Raw genomic sequence first — 8,231 nt, 5'->3', positions numbered from 1 at the left:
GCCATATAGCTTTAGAATGGGAGAGTACAACATAACCGTGTTTTCATGGCTTGTTTCTTTGTATTTCATGCATTAAAGTCGTGAGCTTTCAAGCTGTATATATGTCAGAAGCTATTAATCAGAATCACTGCAGAAAATGAAACTCGGCAATATGTAGTCAAATAATACATGATTTTATAGGTAATAGATTGCAGCTTAAATGAGATGTAAAAATAAACATTTTAAACAGTTTTGAGAAATGTATTTCAAATTTGTCACATAATTTACATAAACTATTCTTATTGTAATGAAATGTTTAATTTCTAGTATGCTATCTGAGGAAGTTATTTTGCTTTATATTAAAGGCTCAAATAAAGCAAATGGTTAAGCGAGTACAAAAGTTTCTTTAGCTGAAAGTCATTCAGGGTTCACTCTGTCTTCATGCCCATGTAGCATTTGATGACTAAACGTCAAAATACTTCTGTTGTGAGCTGGCAATCCCTTTTCTCAGAGGAGACGGGCGCAGGGGTAATAAAGTGCTTAATATTCCCTGGTAATGGGTGCCAAAATTAGGCTGTAACTTTTTTTTTTTTTTTTTAATCTAGAATATCTTCAGCTCAGCAGACTGCTGCTGGCCTGTGCTACCCGGGAGAAGGGAATTGGCAGGAGTTTGAGAGGTGGGCAGGGTGTGAGCAGCGAGCTACTGCCTGCCGGCTGCCTGCACGCCTGCAGGTCCGCTGGATGTGCAGAGGGGTTAGGCTGAGGGTTCCTCAGCTTCAGTTTGGTGGTGGGAATGGTCTCCCCCTGGACACCATCTCTTCTGGGCCTTCCTTAAAACACCGTGTGTATGTGTGTGTATTCTTGCAGAATTACGTATTGGCCTTAATGAGATGTATGGGTTTTGTTTTAAAATAAAGCTAAAAAGACGACTATTTGAACTGGGTTGGACTATTTGAACTGGGTTGCTTCTCTTACAGTGTAACTGGGCTCCATTTAGAGTGCAGGATGTTGATCTTTCCTTGCATGTAAGCCTTCGCCTTAAAGAGTTTTGGGTTAAAACATGCCCAGCAAAGGTGGAGTCTTTGAGAAACACTGCTATTAAATTCTGAGGAGTCTTTAGTTGGCCCATGTGAAACTATTTGTTTTCTAAAGCATAGGGCTCGGCTGAATTTGGATGAGTTTCCACACACAAAGCGAACAGCACATTCCTGATAATCAGGGCAATTCCTCCAGTTTCCAGCGTTGTAATGGGCAGAATACAAATACTTATGAGGAAGATCTCACTTGTCTCAATGCTCTTGTAGTCCGATTCCTTCGTTGCTCTTTTCCTGTCTGCATTTTCACTTGTACCCTTGTCTTTAATCATCCCCACGATTTCTGCTTCCCACGCCGTCTTTTGTAACTCCTGCTGCCTCTGACGTGCATGTAGATACCATAGCATCCCAGGCCAACCTTTGTTTGCCTTTCCTTGCCACTGGCTTTTTTCCCCCGTATGTTCAGATCTCTTGCACATTTCTGCAGCTCAACAGCATGCTTTCTGCCCTTTGTGCATTAATAGGTGGGCAGTTTGTTTTTTCATGTCTTCTGCACTGCAAGAAAATGAATGCAGCTGGTAAAGCGGGCATGAATTGGGTAGCCTATTCCTGTGCCTTGTGCCACAAAAGATTGAAGGAAGGTTTCTGCTTAGTTTATGGACCCTTAAGAAGGATTGTGATTCTAACAGATCCTTCCTCTTCTGGAATCTGAGAATTCAGCTCTGAAATGCAAGTTCCTGTAAACAGAGGTGTGCATAGGTATTGTTCTGAGGATGGGGTGAGGAGTCTGAGGGAGGTGCCTGTCCAGGGGCACCACATTTCAGGGGCGAGGGGAAGGAAGCCTTATGGACCCATCATGGCACAGTGGAGATTATGGGGTTCTGCCTGTGCCTTTACTCTGTAACTTGATCTGCTCTTAGTTGGGTTTATTTAAGGGACTATGGTTTTGGTCCTCTCACTCTGTGCACCAGGAATTGTTGATCACTTACTCAAAAATGGAATCGGACTAAATTAGTGAATGCTTCCAGTGACTTCATTTGCCAAAATTTCCTGGGTTACACTGCTTTTTTAATTGTATAGTGGGATTGTATTTTGCTCCACCGAGATAACACTTGTTAAATAAATGAAGTTCTCAGTTTTGAAGAGAATTTACAGTTCCAGCAAGTTCTGTGATATTTACAGTTGACATCAAAGTTACACTTACAACTACTTAGTACTTCCCTCAGTCTGTATCTTATTGTATGTTTAATGTTTTCCTCTATATGTTTCTTGAGGGGAAAATCGTGTTATCTGCTTAATGCTCTTCAACTTCATTTCTGATGATAGACTTCTCTGGAATTGGAAGATGGGTCTGTATTTGCAAGTTAGTTGGTGTTGCCCATATCTTAAGTATATTCATACTCAGCTAATATGGTATTACACAGAGTTTCTTAGAATATATTTAGAGGTACTGTCTTTCAATTTACATTCGTAATTTTTTTTTTCTTTTCCAATTCTGGGTAAAGGTTGGCAATTCAGTAGTCTGTCCATTTAGTTCCTGAAAACATAGACTAAAACACTGTTGTTTACTCTTATGGCCAATACTGATACATCTGAAATGTACTTATCAGATTACTAATTAACTCATAACCACTCAAACAACCCACTCAAAATTCCCTGTTTTGTTGGCAGTCTCAGTGGATTTGCAGGATTTGAAGGGGCACAGCCAGGATTAACTGTTTTGGTGATGTAAATTAGACACTTTTGTGATTTCTTGACAATTAAGACAGAAGTCTGTTTTGACGCAAAAGTAAAGCATTGATAGAAATAGTTGGTCTCAATTTCTTTCAGATTTTTAGCCCTTAAGTATTCACCTATTCACCACATGTTCCTTGTTTTGTTTAAAACACTCACTGATACAGTTTACAGATACAACAGGCTTTATGATTTAAGGATTACGTAGCCTCCTGAAGTGCTTCAGAAGTTAACTGGTTTGGTTTTGTTTTAATGCACATAGGCATTACTGTTCATTTCTAGGAGTAATTTGAATACAATTCTGACATGTGTCATCTGGATGCCTTCTTTATATAGCTAGTATTTTGTATATACTTGATGGTAAAAAACAACCCCCAAAAGCCAGTAGTTTTAAAAACACATAGGTTCATTCGTTAAGTGCTTTAAGTCTGTTTCTCACTTTGTGACTTCCAGGGGGAAAATCTGCTTGGAATGAAATCTAGTGCTTTATCTCACTAACATGTGCTGAAAAATTATTTAAAGGTTTGGGGTTTTTTTCAGCTTTGTTAATCATATTCTAAGTTTTTGCGAGTAAAAACCATAAAATTGGACAACCTACCATACGTTCAGTTTTTTTTCTCATCTCAGGCCTAGCATGCAGTTTCTGAGCATGCACATTGTTAATATTAATAATATTAGTTATTAATATTATTAATAATAAATATTAATAATTAATAATAATATTTCTCACTTTTTCACTATTAAAAATAATTTATTACCAATCAGTCTGCAATAGAGAAATGGGGTGGGTTTTTTAGAAAATAAGGTATGCATGAGCATTGATAACACAAGATTTGTCAGAAAAGAAGAAATGTGCCGTAACTTTGAGCAAGGAAGACCACCTGAGTTCAGAGAAACTTGCTGCCTTGTTTTGGTAGGTGAGTTTGCATTGTTCCTGTCAGTATGTCTGCAAGCCATTCCATGCCTTTCACAAGTATTCCCAATGATGCATAGGTGTTTTCAGTCATATTCAAATTTGATGTTTTGGTACAGATTATATGGCCCTTTCTCATGCTAAATCTAGATGGCGGTGTACTAAGAACAACTATCTCATTAGTGCATTAATCATTGACCAGCTGCCTTAGTATACTTTTTTGTATTTTAATAAAGCTTTCAGAATTCCAGTCTCTGTACCTCTGCAAAGAGCGCTGTATGAATCTCAATTGCTCGTTACCTTTCGTGCAGGATCTTTGGAATCGCATCTCTTGGAAAACTCCCAAATCTGTTTCAGATCTCTGGTTTAGGAAGCCATGCTGGTCATTGGGGTGGGTAGTTAGAAGCAGTGCTGTTGTAATAGTGCTGCCCAAGGCATTAGCTGGTGTGGTGCTTGTCCCAGAGCTGCAACATGAGTTTAATTAGCTTTCTGTCAGCACTGCTGACAGTTAATATACTGATGGAACTACTCTAACCTCCATTGATTAACCAGTAATTTCTCCTCTAACATGTGCAAGAAACATGAGGTTAGCAGTCATGTGTGGGATCAAACTGAGCCTTCCCATGTGTAGGACTTCTTGCTGGGTGGCTTTCTGATTTCCCTGCATTTTTTATTTAAGTGCAAATTTGAAAATCGTACCATCCTCAGCACTCCCACAGTGTGAAATTATACACATATGCATAATCTTGTAGTATTAGTTAGAATAAGGATTTGCAAACATTATTTGTGCTGGTTAATCTATTTTTTTCTTTTTTTAATATATAAAATGCGAGCATTGATCACTAACAATACTTCTAACATTCCGTAGATGGGATTCACAATGTAAACTGAATGTATGGTGATAAGTTTTGGGGGGAAAAAGACTGCTGGAACATAAAGTAATTATGTGAGGCTAATTGTGGTTATCACTGCTCACACTAAAGTCAGAAGAGTTGTGCTTGGTTACGGCAGTGATGAATTTGGTCTTGCATTTAGGTATTATTTCTGAAGAGATATCAAAGCCTGTGGCAGTGAATTAGTCTTGAAGTGCATTATAATCGGGATGTATCTCTGGTGGAACAAAAAGGTTGATAGTCTGCAAAAAGAATAAAAAGGAGCTTTGAGTTTGACTGCAGACCTCTGCTTTGGGCAATATGAGTCTCTGCAAGTCAGCTGTGCTGCCACTCAGAGTGTGTACATCATGCTTATGCAGTTGGCAGTGCTGTCGGGCTTGATTAGGTTCTTCTCCAGGGCCAGGGTTAGAGCCCGTGGTTCATAATTTGCAACACTACTTTGCTATCTAGAAAATAATTGTGTAATTTGCTAGGAAATTGCATCTTACCCCTCTATCTGGATCCAACTATTGTTACCAGATTCTTTAGTAGAGGTTTTTGTTCTGTATTTCATCCTTGTTTCCATTTTATACAGTGGATGATTAATGTGGTGGAAATTGCTGTTTAATTATGTTCTGCTTGCCTTTACCAGAGACTGGAAAAAAATAAAGCAAATTAAGATTACAGGAGAAAGCATGTAGAAATTTAAAAATGCCTAACATTCAGTAGTTTGTCATGTTTATTCACTAAAAGTCAATCTGCCAGATGATAGCATGAAATCAATGTTTCAGTGCAATGGTAAAACACTGAAAAAGGTAAGGGCTGTTGAAGAAGGAAATCCATGAAGCATTTGATCGAAGCATCCACAGGATCTAGATTTCGTTTCTGACCCTGATACAGATTTCTGGTGTCATGCTGGAAAAGGTTATCATACAGGTACATATGGTAACTGAAGTAAGATTTTAAGAGAGCCTTAGTTCACCTGTGTGTTTATTTCTGAGCTCACATCTGTCAAATGACTTCATGTAATTAGTAAGCTATACACTTGGGTCCTCTATAAAAACTCTGTCTGGACTAGTCAGTTTTTCAGTCTATGTGAGTCATTTTTTGCACTGAGACCCAGAAGGCCGTGATGCATATTAATTATCAGTTGAAGTGTATTGAATCAGAGTGTTAGTTGTAGGGACTAGTTTTATTTTTCACAAATATTTGTTAAACAGACTAGTTTTGGGAAATGGCTGATAATTTGCAATCATATCAGTGGTTAAGGACCCTAATGCAGCCAGTATTTAGTTCAGAAAAACCTTAATTTTATTACTGTGCTGACATACTGATTTTGGGATACAATTTAGTCAAATATGGGAATGCAGTTTCCTAAAATTCCTTCATGAAAGTTTCAGTATTGTGGGGTTATGTGTCGTTTACTATTTTACTTTTCTGGATTGGTTTTTATTTGTTATTTTTGTAAGTTTTATAAAGTTACAACAATTTTGTATATTATTTAGAAGTGTATTAAAAATAAGTGATGTTTATTTTCAAATGAAATAAACGGATATTATTTCAAACTTCTCAGTGCTGTCTGCGCAAGGAGGGTGAACTATCATAAGGTTGCTGCATGTCTGGAGTAGCTTTTTTCCGGTCTGTCTTTCTGCCTGAACATTCTAGATTGCATTTTATAACTCTTAAGTTTTCTTCCATGACTGCTATTACAAACTTTATTCCATTTCCTGTTAATCATCCTCTAAGCATCATCTTTTTTTTCTCTAAGGAGTTTCTGGTAATGTCACTGCAGGTTTTTTCCTTTGTCCAGCCATACAGTGGTATAGCCATTCTTCAAATGGCAAATTCCTGCTATTTTCCAGCTGTTACTTGCCACGTTCTCTACTACATTGGGTCTCCTTGTGCAGTCCTCTCAGCTGCCGCGATTCCCTAGTGCCCCAAACCCACTTTCTGCTCCATGGCAGCATGCCCTTTACCAGCTCTTGCTTTTCTTTTCAGCTGCCTGAATCCTACCTGCTGTTTTTTGTTTGATTCCTAGTTTCAAGTGGAGACCCTGTTTCCAGTTGCTAGATTGAGTTTACATAAAAACTTCTCTGTTAACATTGCATCTTTTCTCCAAAACAAGTGACAACACCAAAAAGATGCTGTTTATTAGTAGAAGAAAAAATGTAGGAGGTGCTCTCTAGATAGGCAACTTAAAAAATCCTTTCTTTTTAACGAATCTCCCCCCCCCCATCCCTCTGGTTTCTGAGTGTTGAGAATTTAAAGCATACTTGAGTTCACAGTTTTTTCTGTCCAGAGAATTTGGGGGGGTGGGGTTTTTTTTTCTTAATAAAAAATCGCACCCATGTGCCTAGCTGGATGCCGTATTTTATCTGTCACTGTTATACTGGGGGTTTACATTGCTGGTGCAGCTTTTGTCAAAAAGCATAATAAAGTTGGCAACGTGCATCACTAACTCACTGCTTTTGCTTTGTAACTAACAGCGCAAGACTTGTTTCAGCATCGCTTCTTGCGACTGGCTGTTGCCTCCTTCTGTCAGACACTGTTTTCAGTTCAGTCTAATAATTTTCTGTCTTGGGCTGTTTTTTTTTTTTTGTGGGAAGTATTTTAACCATCTTAATGGTAAGATTTTCTCTGCATGAATACCATCAGAGTATTTCTGTGACTAACCATTTCAGGAATGCAATATGCATTACTGTCCTTATGAAAGTCTTCCCAAACATCATCATTAACATGCCTTTGAAAATTGCAACTTGCGTATGATCTGTGAAGCTTTGCAAGAGTTCACAAAGTCAAATCTCAAGTTATCACTTCAGTGAGTATTACCTAATGACTCAGCCCATACTTGGTGTCTTTTCGGTAGGATGCTCTTGAGATTAATCAGAATACACATGCATCAGTCTTGTTGAGCAGCCATGCAGGCCCCACCCCAGGGTTCATGTATATTCCTAAAAATAGATGTTTTCATCTGCTTTTTAACTAAGGAGGTGCAATATTTGAAGTGGGTAAAGGAAGTCTTACTCCCAGGTTCTTGCTGACAAAATCCCTGGCAGAAAGGAGGTTTAAAGAAAAAGTTTAGTGATGCAAATGCACAGAAATCAAAGCAATTAGGTGAATTAGGAAAAGAAGCTGGTGAGATTTGGATTGGTAGAAGGATGAAGACAAATCTGCTGGAAGCTGAGGAGAAAGCAGCATACAAGCCAGTTAGCAGAAAAGGGGGCAGAAGAGAGTGACTAAAACTGAGGTAAGGGAAGAGACTTGAGTTTGGTGAAAACAGACTGGTTTCAAAAAAGCAAGGCAAATGAATAAAAATACGTCAGGAGACTAGATTTGCAGGGTGGATGATGTACCAACAGCATGGTGATACTGTTATAAATGTATGCAATGTCAAAATTATCAGCTATCGTAGAATAGTTTAAGTTGGAAGGGACCTGAAAAGCTCATTTAGTCCAGCCGTGGTCAAGGCAGGTCTGATTAGATCAGGTTCCCCACAGCTGTGGCAAGTTGAGTCTTGTATGCCTACAACGATGGAGAGTCCATAACCCTTCTTGGCAATCTGTTCCTGTATTTGACCACTATTATTGGCAGGGGGGGGAAGTAACACTGTGGCAGAAATACCTCTGTGACATCCTGACCCATTTCTCCAAGACAGGCCAGTTTTTTACATCATCTTTAGTTCTTTCCCCATCCTCTTCC

Source organism: Charadrius vociferus, unplaced genomic scaffold (assembly GCF_000708025.1).
Source record: "Charadrius vociferus isolate BGI_N301 unplaced genomic scaffold, ASM70802v2 scaffold248, whole genome shotgun sequence".
NCBI classification, from domain to species: Eukaryota; Metazoa; Chordata; class Aves; order Charadriiformes; family Charadriidae; genus Charadrius; species Charadrius vociferus.
The sequence above is the reverse complement of the archived record's forward strand: the minus strand, read 5'-3'. Positions refer to the sequence as shown.